The 14221-nt window shown below is 34.1% G+C and overlaps 1 long non-coding RNA gene across 3 annotated transcripts in view; it reads right to left on the reverse strand.

The window, feature by feature from the left end:
* Positions 1 to 11136: 11136 nt before the first annotated feature.
* The window catches only part of LOC145668232 (uncharacterized), an 89693-nt gene continuing 86608 nt past the window's right edge, over positions 11137 to 14221 (reverse strand). For all 3 annotated transcript variants that reach the window (XR_014127997.1, XR_014127996.1, XR_014127994.1), the window contains exon 2: positions 11137 to 11668. This is a non-coding gene — a long non-coding RNA (uncharacterized LOC145668232). The remainder of the gene's footprint in view (positions 11669 to 14221) is intronic.

Genomic DNA, 14221 nt, shown 5'->3' on the forward strand with positions numbered 1-14221 from the left:
AGGTGACTTGTGATAACGGTACCTCACGCAAAATAATATTGTCTAGGGCGCTCTTGTTCCATATTTCAATTATCCTTTATCTATTTGAAGATATCACATAATTAATGTAAAATTAACGGTATTTTAATTTCGCCGGGAGAAAGACTCTTAAAGTAGCTAGATATTCACTTTATAGATTACAAGTTCCGGTGACACATGCATAGGCTGTTTACGCTGACAGCTTCTTCACTTGAATTCAGAATTTTGTCGAAGCGCGTGCAACTGATGATAAAAGAAAAATCACGCAAAAACAAAATTCGATTTGCTACCTCGCTGATCTAGTGGCTAACGTGCGTTACTTTGATTCACGATGTCTTGGGTTCGATTCCCGATGAAGGCATCACAGTGGTTCAAATTCCATTTTAAATTGTAGATCGCGTCCTGTAGCTGAAGAAAACGTGAATACAATTCAAATACATAATTATGTGTATTTCATCATAACAAAGGCGACAAAACGTACTGTAATAATTATCGAGGCATTCCTCTTCTGTCAACATCCTATAAAATTCTTTCAAATATTCTATTAGCAAGATTGACTCCTTACGCAGTTGAAATTATTGGAGATTATCAGTGCGAATTTAGACGAAATCGATCAACTATCGACCAAATATTTACCATTTGCCAAATACTCGCAAAAAAGTGGGAATACAATACCCCGGTACATCAACTATTTATTGATTTTGGAAAGGCGTACGACTCGGTTAGGAGAGAAACATTATACAACGTTCTTACAGAATTTGGAATACCGAGAAAGCTAATTAGATTAATTAAGATATGTTTAAATGAATCCCAAAGTAAAGTCCAGGTAGGAAAATTTTTGTTCACGAGCTTCACGTCGAAAATGGCCTGAAACAAGGAGATGCGTTGTCACTATTATTATTTAACTTTGTGCTGTAATACACCATAAGGAAAATCAAAGATAGCAACCAGGACCTAGAGTTGAACGGTATTCACTAGGTTATGGCATATGCTGATGATATAAATTTAATAGGGGATGACAGGAGAACAATAGAAAGAAATGCAGAGATCTTATTAAACGCTTGCATGGACATAGGTTTAGAAGTAAATGCAAAGAAAACTAAATACATGGAAGTGCGTCGGGACCGTAATACGGCAAATTGTGGATGTGTTAAAATATTAAATAATGCTTTTGATAAAGTGGATACTTTCAAATATTTACGATCGATATTAACAGACGAAAATCATATTCACGAAGAAATTAAATGTCGACTAAAAGCAGGGAATTCGTGTTACTACTCGGTTCAAAATCTCTTGTCGTCGCGAATTCTGTCGAAGAATTTGAAGCTTAAAATATATAAAACGATAATGCGATGCCTGTTGTTCTGTATGGTTACGAAACATGGTCACAGTGGAGAGCTTTTGTGAATGCGGCATTGAACCTCCGGGTTCCATAGGCCATAGAGTTAGTTAGTTAGTTCGTTATTGGCGAAACAGTAATTTGCGTTTGGCGTATTTATGTTTCGGCAAACTTTCCGGAAGTGAAACATTCAATGTTCTAAGGATTATGTTTTTGAGGAATGTTTTCCATCTTCTGCCATCAATGGCCCAATGGAATCCCAAATAACAGAATTCTTCGTTAAAATTTTCTGTAGCGAACTAAGTTCCGTTTACTTTCTGTTTTGCTAAGAAATTCTACGTTCACATCTGAGGTGCTTGATGACGGAAATCATTAGTAAAAATTCAAGTTTTATAGCATCAAACTAAGGAAAGAAACCTTATCAAATATTCAACTTCTTGCATACAAGAATTAGATCATCAGGCAAGTTTTCTTCCCTTAGGGTCGAGCGATAAAATTTGAATTTTTATCGATAGGACTTCCCTTATGAGCCGCCTCTGCTTCACATAGCAAAATTGTTTGTTTTTTTTTTCTTTAGAAACTGGAAGTAGGTTCTTAAGGTTAGTGTAATGGCTCGACTACCGTCAATAAATTTTAGCTAGTATCCCATACTTTTCCAACGTTTACCAGGAAACGATACTATTCACAATAAACCCTTGTCGACATAAAAAGGATCATGCGCTAGAGGTTTCACTTTCGTCCGGTAGATGTCGACCTCTGGAGGATGTTAGCTGCCATCTAACGGCGATATGTGTAACTTCCACTACCTTTGTTTCAATAGACGACAATGGAATGTGGATACCCGTTACCCATGAAGATGTTAATTGATTGACTCCAATAATAAACTCGCCCAAAATAATCGTTATAGCTGTCTATTACAAACACAGAATTGAAAATTTCACTTTCGTTCAAGAGTTATGTGGAGTAACGGATGGACGTAGATCACCGATGTTAACGGATTAATTTCATTAACGGAATCCACCACTCTAGTTGTAAATTGCAATAAAAGCAAACTTCAAAAATTAGTTTCCGTTTATGAGTTATCGTGTGAACTAACAGGAGAACTTAAGTCAGCGTTACTCGTTAATGTGTTAACAGATTGATTTCATTAATGAATTCGGCTCGTGTCTGGCCAGTTTACATTTTTACCGAGATCCAGTTTGAAAGTCCTTGTCCTCGTGTCCTGCCGGTTTACATTTTGTCCCATGACCAGATTTCAAGGTCATTGCGTGTCCCGCCAGTTTACATTTTATCTCGAGACCCGGTTTGAAGGTCCTTCTCGTATGCCGCCGGTTTACATTTTGTGTCGAGACTTGATTTGAATTTCCTTGCATGTCCCGCCAGTTTACATTTTGTCCCGAGACCTGGTTTGAAAGTCCTTGTCCCCGTGTCCCACCGGTTTACATTTTGTCCCACGACCCGGTTTGAATGTCCTTGTCCTCTTGTCCCGCTGGTTTACATTTTGCCCCGATACCCGGTTTGAAAGTCCTTGTCCTTATGTCCCACCTGAATACATTTTGCCTCGAGATCCGGTTTGAAGGTCCTTGCCTTCGGGTCCCACCGATCTATATTTTGTCCCTGTTTATAGCCCTTTTTTGTGTACACTATATTCTTACTGCAGTATTTTATTTATTTATTTGTGGCACATAATATTCAATCTTAATTTATAGTGTACTCTTTAATATTGGTAGATCGTACTGCTTCACGATATCTCTGAGGAAGTTAGAAATAGAATTTACATCTTTAAATTCTATTTTCCACGATTTTTTAGTTTAATTGCAGTATGGGAAAGGAAATTATTCTTCACATACAAACACCAAACTGCATTTTAGATGCTTCTAAATGAAACTTAGGAAAGAAAAAGGAGGAGGAGCCAGAACCGGAAGGTACGGGGGATTGGTCTTCTTAGAAAACACAAGGTAACAAACAGTGCGGGAGGTAAAAAAAAAAGAAGAAAACGAAGAAAAACACTCTGCCTGAGAACTTGGGATGAGCAATGGAGCCAGGGCTAATTCACAACCTATAATTAATATGTTTTTTCGAGACAAAAGCCAAGAGGAGTTCGTCGTGTGTGTATAAGTGAATGGGCATTTTTCCTTAGTTTTCTTTTTAGTTCCCTCTGTCTTTGTTTTGTACATGTTCGTCCATTGCAGACCTGCCAATCATTGAAAGTCAGCAGATGAGCAGGAAAGGTTTCGAAGGCGGAGTGGCAGGCGGTGAGGGACTAAATGAAATCCTTAAGTATTTTTCTGTCTTTCATCACACGGGGAAGGGGAGACATTTTACAGTGATAATTCAAATAAAAAAATAAAAGTAAAAATAAAGAAGGTGCACCTCAGACCAATCTTTAAATACATGTTACCCAGGTTTCAATCTGTTCGTATACAGGTATTTGATATCAATCTAATACTTTTGCGCACGCAATCTGCCGTTTTCTACTTGGGTGGGGTATTCCTTATACCAACATATTATTTTTTTCCTTTGTTTTTAATGCCTAACCACCATTTCTTTTTTTCTTTGTCTTAACCTACCTTTCAAAATCTCGTTTGTCATGTAAAAAGGGTTATTTAAACGCACAAGTTCTACCGACCAAACGGTCTGTGGTTTTTGGGGGTCTATTGTTTCGTATAAATTAAAAGACGTGATGGGGGCAAAAAAAAAAAAAAAACTTTATTTAATTTGTGGAAATATTGAAGTGTAATTCCACAAATTAAATAAGAGGCATGTTTCTTCCTTATATAAAACCAACATACAAAGAAAAAAATTAATAGTTACATTAAGATTAAATCAAACAAGCAAAGAAAAAAAATCAACAAATATTTTCTTCTGATTTCTACCATATTATTGAGTTGGAACACGATAGCCAATTAGATGACAGGTGTCGAATGAATTCTTAAAAGAAATTAGGCCACTTCGTTGTGGACAAAAATCTTGAAAGAATATATATATATATATATATATATATATATATATATATATATATATATATATATATATATATATATATACAATTATATTGTCTTTTAGTAGCTAGGATAAGACAATAATGTTTGTTTCTTTTATTGACGTGTCTCAGAAGAATAAACCAAACATATTTCTATGACAAAACGACTAACATGTCCAGTAGAATGAGAGAAATAATAAAAAATGTAGAAGTATTTCTGTGTGTTTTAAGTACAAGATTTAGAAGTAGTACAAAGCTGTTCTTCCTTAATAACTAATTAAATTCGATAAATTATTGTTGATATAAAAATTAAATGGGACCTATAGGAAATGTTTTTGTTTAGTAGAACTCAAAGTTAATACTTCTTATAAGATAAAAAAAGAATGCCGCTTTGTCACTTGTAAAATTTTAATGATTACTCAAGAATTCTCGTTACGAAAAAAAAAATCAATATCTGAAAATGTTATTGCGTGTAAGGTAACCTTTTCGGAACTTAAAGAAAATCTTTGGTTGAACATTCCAGGTAGAAAAATATGCCTTCACTGCAATATTCTTCAGTAAACTTATAACAAATTACTAAAACTGTATTGCTACAGGTTTATAGTTAAATTAAAATTGTTACTCGAGGAATAAAGTCGATATTAAAATAATAATAATGATGATCATCGTAGGTATTCTGCTATTACTGGCAGGTCACTTGCCGCAACTGAGATGCTTCCACGCTCCATGGCCTTCCGCTAACCTCTTTGTCTTCACGTACGATTTTTCTGATATGATATCGTCCAATTATTGTAATCTCCTTCGTCCCCTCCCTCTCTTTCCTGCCACCATACCCTTTAAAATGTCCCTTATGATACAGTTCCTTCTTAGCTAATCTCCCAACCACATAATATCTAAAATTGTTCTTTTCTCGTCCAGCATTCGTAACACCCTCTCATTCGTTTCGCGTTCAACCCAGTTGATTCTCTTCATTCTTCTCCCCACCCATATTTCAAAAGCTCTCAGTTGTTTCTCATCATTTTTACGTAATGTCCATGTTTCTGACCCTTACAGTATAATACTCCACTCGAAGCATTTTATGAGCCTTTTTTTCAACTCTTTATTCAAGGTTAAAAAAAATGGTACTTTCTCCCTCCGAAAGCCTTCTTTCGCTATTCCTATCTTTGCTTTTATTTCATGTTCACATGATAAGTATTAAAATAATCATTGATTATAATAAAGCATAATAATAGTTTATTTTAATAACACTTCTCAATGTGTTACGCTTGATTTTACTTTAGTATAATATAAGGTTGTCTAAAAGATATTGAGTCTTTGGTGGTCAAAATTGAGAATATATGTGTTGTGATTTGAAAATTGCATTATTAAACCATAAATATACATTATTTTGTTTTGTCTTTCTGCTACTTTTCCGGCAACATCATAAGTAACCCAGTCGCTGTAAATCTCCTGCAGTTTTTTTTTTTTTTTTTAAGTGACATCCGTTTTCAAAGTCTTCTTTTGAAACTAACTTCACACTGTTCATTGAATTTTCCAAAGACCGAAACAGATTATAGCCTGACGGTGCCAGGTCCAGGCTATATGGCGGATGCATTAAAACTTCCTAGACAAGTTATTTCAATTTCTGACTGCTTGTTAAGGGTATATGCGGTCTGACTTTGTCAGCTTGGTATATGCTACCCTTCCTGCTCACCAGACCTGATCGTTTCGTTTGAATTGTTCGGTGCACTCGCGAAGTTAATTGTCGACCGTATGCGGCCGAGTCCATCGTTCTGTCCAGTGGTAGCAGTTCATAATGCACGTTGCCCTTCCAACCCCAGGAACCGTACAACATAAGCTTCCTGGTCGTTAGTGTGGGCTTTGGCACAAGGTGTGGAGTTTCTCGCTTTGGCTATGGTGTTTTCTGTATATTGTTGTTATAGGTTCTCCATTTTTCATAATTCGTGATCAACCGTGTCAGAAATGTCCCGCTGAAGTTTGTTACGTTTCAGTAGGAATTTGCAAATAGAAACTCGATCGAGTAAATGTTTCTTGAGTCAGATCAAACATCGAATTTCTTTTTTTTGTAACCGTCTTTCTTCCAAATGATTTAACACTATTTGTTTATGGATGCTTAGCTCTTTGGCAATGTCATCCACTTTTGCTGTGACTGGTCACCGGTTTGATTTTTTTTTTTTTTTTTTTTTTTTTAAGAACGAAAGCTACTGAACCATTGACTGTTGCTTTTGATCATGTATCTTGCCCCTAAGCAGCATAAATTTCTTCACGGGTCTGCACTGCATTTGCATTTCTGCTGAAATAAAAATGCAGCATGGTTTCGCGGAAACTTCACTCATATTCACGCCACAATACGTCTGATTTTAAGAATTTCAATACTTTTTGCACATCTTCAATTGTCACCTGTCAAATGACATTCGGCCTGGCCTGCTACGACTTGAGATTCGGGACATAAATAACATCTCGTGAACAAAAGGATCAGTACGGTTTATATAATACCTGATACTAGCGATATTTCTCTTCTTACTCCTAATTACAATTCAAGGATATTTCTCGTGCCAGTGTCAATTACAATTCAAGGATATTCCTAGTGTTACTGTTAATTGCAATTCAACAATATTCTTCGTGTTAGTCTTACTTGCAATTCAACGTTATTTCTTGGCTTACTGTTAATTGCAATTCAACGATATTTCTTGTGTTAGTCTTACTTGCAATTCAACGTTATTTCTTGGCTTACTGTTAGTTGCAATTCAACAATATTTCTCGAGTTACTGTTACTTGCAATTCAACGTTATTTCTTGGCTTACTGTTAATTGCAATTCAACGATATTTCTTGTGTTACTGTTAACTGCAATTCAACAATATTCCTAGGATACACTTGGTTGTACTTTATATCAACGAAATTGCCTGTATCACCCTTAATATTAATACGGTATTATATTACGTGCTATGGTTAATTGTAAAAGTTGCTACAATATCAATGATTCTTCGCTTTACAATTGATTTTACTTTAATAACAATGATACTTCTCATATTGCACTTGATTATACTTTATCAACGGTATGCCAATTGTTAATGTTGATTGTACTTTAATAGTAAAGCTATTCCTAGTTTTAAGCTTAATTTATTTTAATAAAAATTTATTTCTTGCAATACTTAATTGCAATTAAAGGGTGATATATAATTTTATTGAAGATTTTTTCAGTGTTGTAGGCTAAATAAAATGATTGAAACAAGATAAATCTACCACCTGCTTCAACATAATATGTGGTATCCCAAAATATGATGTAAGTTCAACATACGTAGTGTATTTAAGATATCCCAAAATATAAGTTCAACTACCACATGCTTCAACATATTAGATATGTTTCTGGTATCCCAAAATATGATGTAAGTTCAACTACCACATGTTTCAACATACTATATATATTTCTGGTATTCTAAAATATGATGTAAGTTCAACATATGTGGTATATTTAAGGTATCCCAAAATATAAGTTCAACTACCACATGCTTCAACATATTAGATATGTTTCTGGTATCCCAAAATATGATGTAAGTTCAACTACCACATGTTTCAACATAATATATATATTTATGGTATTCTAAAATATGATGTAAGTTCAACATATGTGGTATATTTAAGGTATTCCAAAATGTAACTACCACATGCATCAACACATTAAGAATGTTTCTGGTATTCCAAAATATGATGAAGTTTAACTACCACATGCTTCAACATACTAGATATACTGTATTTCTGGTATTCCAAAATATAATGTAAGTTCAACTATCATATGGTTCAACATCCTATGTTATATTTCTAATATTCCAATATATAAGTTCAACTATCACATGCTTCAACATCTTTGGTATATTTTGGAATTCCAAACTCCACTAACTTGAACCAACATATGCTTCAATATATACTGTACATTTCTGGTATCCAAAATATGCTGTAAGTTACACTATCAAATGCTTATCATAGATCCCCGAAATCCTTACTTATGGTATAAGTTCAATTGCCGTGTGTTTCAACATACAAATAGTATACTTTGCATTTTTGAAACCCAAAATATAATTTTAACTATCACACGTTTATACTTAGATACTTGTACGTTTTTGGAATCCCAAAATATGATGTAAGTTTAATTACTATATGATTCAACATATATGGTATATTTTTGGATAGCTCAATTGGTAGAGCGTTGTTTTCGCATTCGGGGTCGTGGGTTCGATTCCCGCTACCGACCATCTTGACTGGGGTTTTTCTCAGTTCTACCAGGCAAATGTTGGGATGATACCTACTAAACAGGCCCTGGCCGATATCTTCCCAATTCCTTTCCATTGTTATTGTTGCTAGATATCCAGTATAAAATAGCCTTTGAACGGCATTTGGTGATTGTTAAACAAATAAAAATTAAAAATAAGGTTATGAGTTCAGTTACTAGTTGCTTCAACATAAATGGTATATTTTGAGAATTAATATGCAAGGAAGTGTGTTAGCCACCATCAGAATACTCATTTGATATTTTAATCTTTGTTTCCACAGTGAAAAGAAGTAATTAACACATGAAATGGATCATGTAAGGTCAATTAACGTTAACAATTTATTATTGAATAACATCTGTTGAAGAAAAAAAGAAGAAAATTGAGCTTTCCAAGTACAATAGTCTAGAAAATAGTCTGTGGACTTCCTGAAGCTCCAATACCCTCTGAGGAGAAGTGAAAGAAACAACAACAAGAAAAAAAAATATGAAGAAGAGAAGATAGAAGTGATGAAAAACGACCAAAGAAAAATGAAACTGTAATTTGTGTTTTGTAACAAGGATATTGTAGCATCTTAAAAGGGTTTTACAAGATAAAAATGTTCTAAATAGTCATATTTCTTGGAAGTGGCAAAGAATTAGTGATTACTTTCTTTAGAGTACGCGTCTTTTATTCTTACTTCTCAGAAGTATCAAAAAAAAAAAAAAAAAAAAAAAAGGAATACTTTACATGCAAGCAAGAATAATGCTAGAATGTAAGAGAACAGAGCAGCACAATTTGTCAAACTTCTTTACATGTTTTTTTCTTAATCTTCACAAAATACTTTCGAAAAAAAAACTATTTTTCGTCTTACTTAAGTTTGGGATAAGTAAAAGAACAGCACTCTTTTTTGTGTCTATTTTGAAGTTTAAAGAAAGGATGCGAGAAGGATAGAAAAGGTACTAAAATGCAAAAGATGTCACTTTGCAACTATAGATCTTAACTTGACGTGATTATAATGTAGTATGTCATTACAAAAGATTTCTTTTTCTTATTCAAGTAATGTAAGGATAATGTTGTGTTTTCATTGGTTGTCAACATACATCAAGAAGATATCTTACTACAATATCAATATCGTTGCATTGATACTGTCTTTAAGTTGAATAATGGATACTCTGTTGTACACTGCACCCATCCTCCACGTTGGTGACTGTTTTGTTGCATTTGTTCGAGATTTCTTACAATCAAAGAAATTTTCATTGCCGACACGTATGTTTCCATTGGGTACCATGAGATGAAAGGCAGAGACCAAATCCTTATTATTTAATTTGTTATTTAATATTTTGTACAAGAATATCATGTCATTTAACACTCTTCTGTGATTGAGAGACATTGTGTTAAATTTTTTCATTAAGAGAAGTACTATTTTCATATGTGGGGAAGATGCCTGTTCTCTTGTACACCAGAAACCGCAGAAATTTATTTTGAACTCTTTCTATTCTTATAGTGTCTTTCTTCGTGTGAGGGTTCCATATAATAAACGCATATTCTAATTTTGATCTAACAAATGAAAAATATAATTTCAGTAAAACATTCGACTTATTAAATTCCCTATGCAAAAGAATTAGCCCTAACTGAGTGATCAACGCCTAGGCCAAATCACTTAGGCTAGTCTCTAATTATAAATAAAGAGAGAAGTCCTAATCGACTAGTCATTACTTAGGCCAAACTGTGAAAGCTAGTAGTTCTGACTGACTGATTAACGCCTAGACCAAACCACTTAGGCTAGTCTCTATATGCGAAAGAAGTATTCCTTATTGACTGATCAATGCCTAGGTCAAACTGCTTAAGCTAGTCTCTCTATATAAAAGAAGAAGTCCTAACTGACTAATCAACGCCTAGGCCAAACCGTTTAAGCTGGTCTCTTTATATGAGATAAGAAGTTCTGACTGACAAATGTCTCAGTCAAACATGAAAGATGTAGTCAAGATGTTTAGTCTTGAATCAACTAGTTGTCTGCCTGCAAAACAATCGACTACGCTATCGATGTCCTTGTATGCCTGCCAACACTGTCTTTATCAACTTCAAGTTACCTGCTAGATCCTTCCCCTCTCCGTGTGGTTTATTGAGAATAGGCATAGTAACATGTGAAGTTAGACAGCATGCAGTTGCAAATAGCTAATTTAAAGTAACATTGTCTAATGTCGAATATAGAAAGTGTTTGCGAACATTAAAATCATTATTAACTGAACAATAGAGCTCACTCGTGGCTAAGCGGTTAGCGTACACATCTTTGGCGTGGGAGACCCGGGTTCGATTCCCGGCGGGAATTCATATGGTTCGGAACCCATCTTAAGCTGTGAGTCCACGTCTCATATGGCCTCGCTGCTGAAAAGGACGCTAAACTGTAAATCAAAATCAAATCCAACTAAACAAAAGATTTTTGGTTCACTCTTTATAAGACACACAGAATTATTAATGTGTTAAGAAAGTAGATTCTTTTATTCATGGAGATATTTCTTTAAAGTTGAAGCATGAAAGAAGTAACATGCTGCTTGTTACAAAAATTGTAGAATCCTTTTTTTTTTTTTTAATCAAATTTGTTTTTCATCCTGCGCAAGTGAATTGTAATACAAGAAATATTTAAATATGAGTAAACCTCGTTTGCTTTAAATTTGTAATAAGAAACAAAATTTATGGGTTAATGGGTCGTTACACATACAAACTATATATTTTATTGTATTCTTTTAAATATGCAGTAGACCTTTTATACCATACTTCATTAAAAATACATTGTTTCGTTTATTTTATATAGCAGATGCCATACAACAGGTAACTTTGTATTGTTTGTTAAACTTTTTTTTTTTTTTAAAAAAAAAAAACATAATCATATTAGCATCTCGTTGTGTGTGCTTTGTTTCCCAAGTTGAATTAATTGTTTGTTAATTGCGAAACATTCAAAAGGTTGGTAAATGCCGCAGACATTCCGTTGCTTCTCTTTGTTGTTCTCTCCGGTAGAATTCTCTTCTGCAAGAGCGACTGTGGAAAGGTAACTTCTAGGATAAGTAGCTCGCCTTCTCTTTCTGAAAAGAGATTTTATAATGTAAGAATCACATAAAATGGTTATGATCATGTTGAATTTTTAAAATATATTTCTTTTGTCCAGACAATTTTCCTTTACATACGATTATATGAGCATTCCGAGTAGTAAAGGAGAACTCGACAAAATGCTTGTTCCCTGAAAATGGACTCCAAACCAGGGGCGTCACTTCAGATTTCGCTTGAGGGGGGCAAGAGCACCAACGACATAAGACTTTCTCGTTTTGTACTAGTGTATTAGTAGACAATCGATTAAAGTCTATGGGGGATTGCCTCCTCCTGCCTCCCTAAATGATGCCCCTGCTCCAAACGGTCAACATTATCGTCCTCTTATTTTGAAACTGTATTTTGTAAGGGAAAAAGAGCTCAATTTCCATAAACTATACATATAGACAGCGGGAACTGACTAAGGGCCCGCGGTGGCTCAGTGGTAGAGCGTTCATCTCTGGTGCATGGGGTACCGGGTTCAGCCCAAGTGAACTTTGTGGTGGACAAATACTGTGTGCGTGGGTTTCCTCGGGGTTCTCCCGTCTCCTCCCACTTTCTTCATTCCACCATTTCATTCATTTCTCATTATCACCGTCTCCTTTAGCTTAGTTGACATAATCGTGGGACGTAAAACTCTCAAATTTCATTTCATTTCATTTCGGGAACTGACTAACAAAGAGCAGTTTTTTATAACTAGTCAAATATCTCAAATGTAATTCCCGAGCGTTCAGGTTGTGTGTTAAGTTTTGTTGAGTTCGTCCTTACTATCCGGAACGCTTTATATTCTATTTATTTTTCTAGTATACAAGTTTGAAGCATAGATGTCCAAAACAGCTCCGCGGGTATTTCCCCGTCGTTGCAATTCCCTGTTCGTGAATCTCATGGCTTCCTCTTACAAGAAGAATGTTGACATGGCTTTTCCCTCTTAAAAATAGAAAGAAATCAAGGACACAAAATAAATGACAAGTAAAAGAAATCAGCACACACGTTATAATAACGAGAATATAAATTATTACTTTATTTAATTATTTATTTACTATTAATTAAAAAAAAAAACAGAATTGTAGTGTGAAGTTAAACAAATCCAGTAAAATACAAGTAAATAAATAACGAATTAATTACTTTCTCTCTCCGGCTGGAGAAAATAATAATTGTCTTTGTGTGGTAAAGTTAGAGGTGCATTGATATATCAATATCTCGAAAACGAAACGGAATGGGAACATGATTTATATATACTTTTTTTTTTTTTTTTTTGGTTTATCATGACCTATATTATCCTTCCTCAAAATATGGTCCTTTCCTGATGGGACACCCTGTATAAAGACGATATAGGCACAGTCGCCGTCAGCAGTGGGCAAGAGAAGGATTTTCGAAGGATGTTCAGTGGCAGAGAGACGGGGAACCAGGGTTGGATCCAGGACGGACTTCTGTGGTGGGCGGTGGGTTGTAGCCTAATACTGTTACTTAGAGCTACTTTTATGAGTTCCAATCTCTGGGAAGGGTTATATATATATATATATATATATATATATATATATATATATATATATATATATATATATATAATAAGAAAGTTTATTTTCTGGTGGCGGGCTATCGCCCCGATCGCCCCCTGGATCCGCCCCTGCGGGGAACATGTATAAAGATGTTGTGCATTTAAAGTTCTTTTCAACCTAGCTATTAAATACTACTTTATCAATAATATATCTACATAGAGAGGGATTTGATTTCTGGAGTAAAATATTCCTTGAGTTTTAGACAAGTTCAAATGTAGAGAATTTATTTCTTACCAATGTACAATAGTGTTAATATTGTTTTGTAAAATTGTTCATTGTTAAAATAGGATGAAAAAAAAAATGTTATCGTCTACCTTTAACTGCAAGTAATATTCTCAGTAATATATCATTAATAAACAACAAAAAGTAGTAAGGGCTCCAAATTTGGTACTTGAGGTACTCCAGAAATAATATTACAAATCGAAGAACTATTGCCTTTGTATCTTACCAAAAATTCCCTGTTAGATAAGTACGAAACAATCTAGTTAATTATACAAAATGGTAGACCTAGTTTAATATATGATGAGGCAGTTTGTCAAATGCCTTTGCAAAATGCAGATAAATCACATTCATTTGATTAATATTATGAACCACAGGAAGCATATTGTACATAAGACTTGATAAATTAGTAACTATAGATCTACCATTCAGAAAACCGTGTTAGTTATTATCAGTCTCTGAATGTATCAAATTATATATATTATTTTTTTCAAAAATTTTAGGTATAACATTCATTACGAAAATAGATCTGAAATCACTGATCCTATCTTCACTTGTTTTTGGATTTGATGTTAGAGCAACAATTTTCCAAATATTAGGATATACGTACATTAAGGCTTTAATTAAATAATTGTAATAATAATAAAATACAATAATTTTGTTAGTGGATAATGTTTTTAATTCAATTTTATGTATTTAGATAGATAATACGAAAGACATTACATAAAAATCGAGAAACATTTGCAATGCACTTTACAAATGTTGATTTTTCTA

The sequence above is a fragment of the Thermobia domestica genome, chromosome 1 (assembly GCF_964235325.1).
Source record: "Thermobia domestica chromosome 1, izTheDome1.hap1.1, whole genome shotgun sequence".
In the NCBI taxonomy this organism is placed as follows: Eukaryota; Metazoa; Arthropoda; class Insecta; order Zygentoma; family Lepismatidae; genus Thermobia; species Thermobia domestica.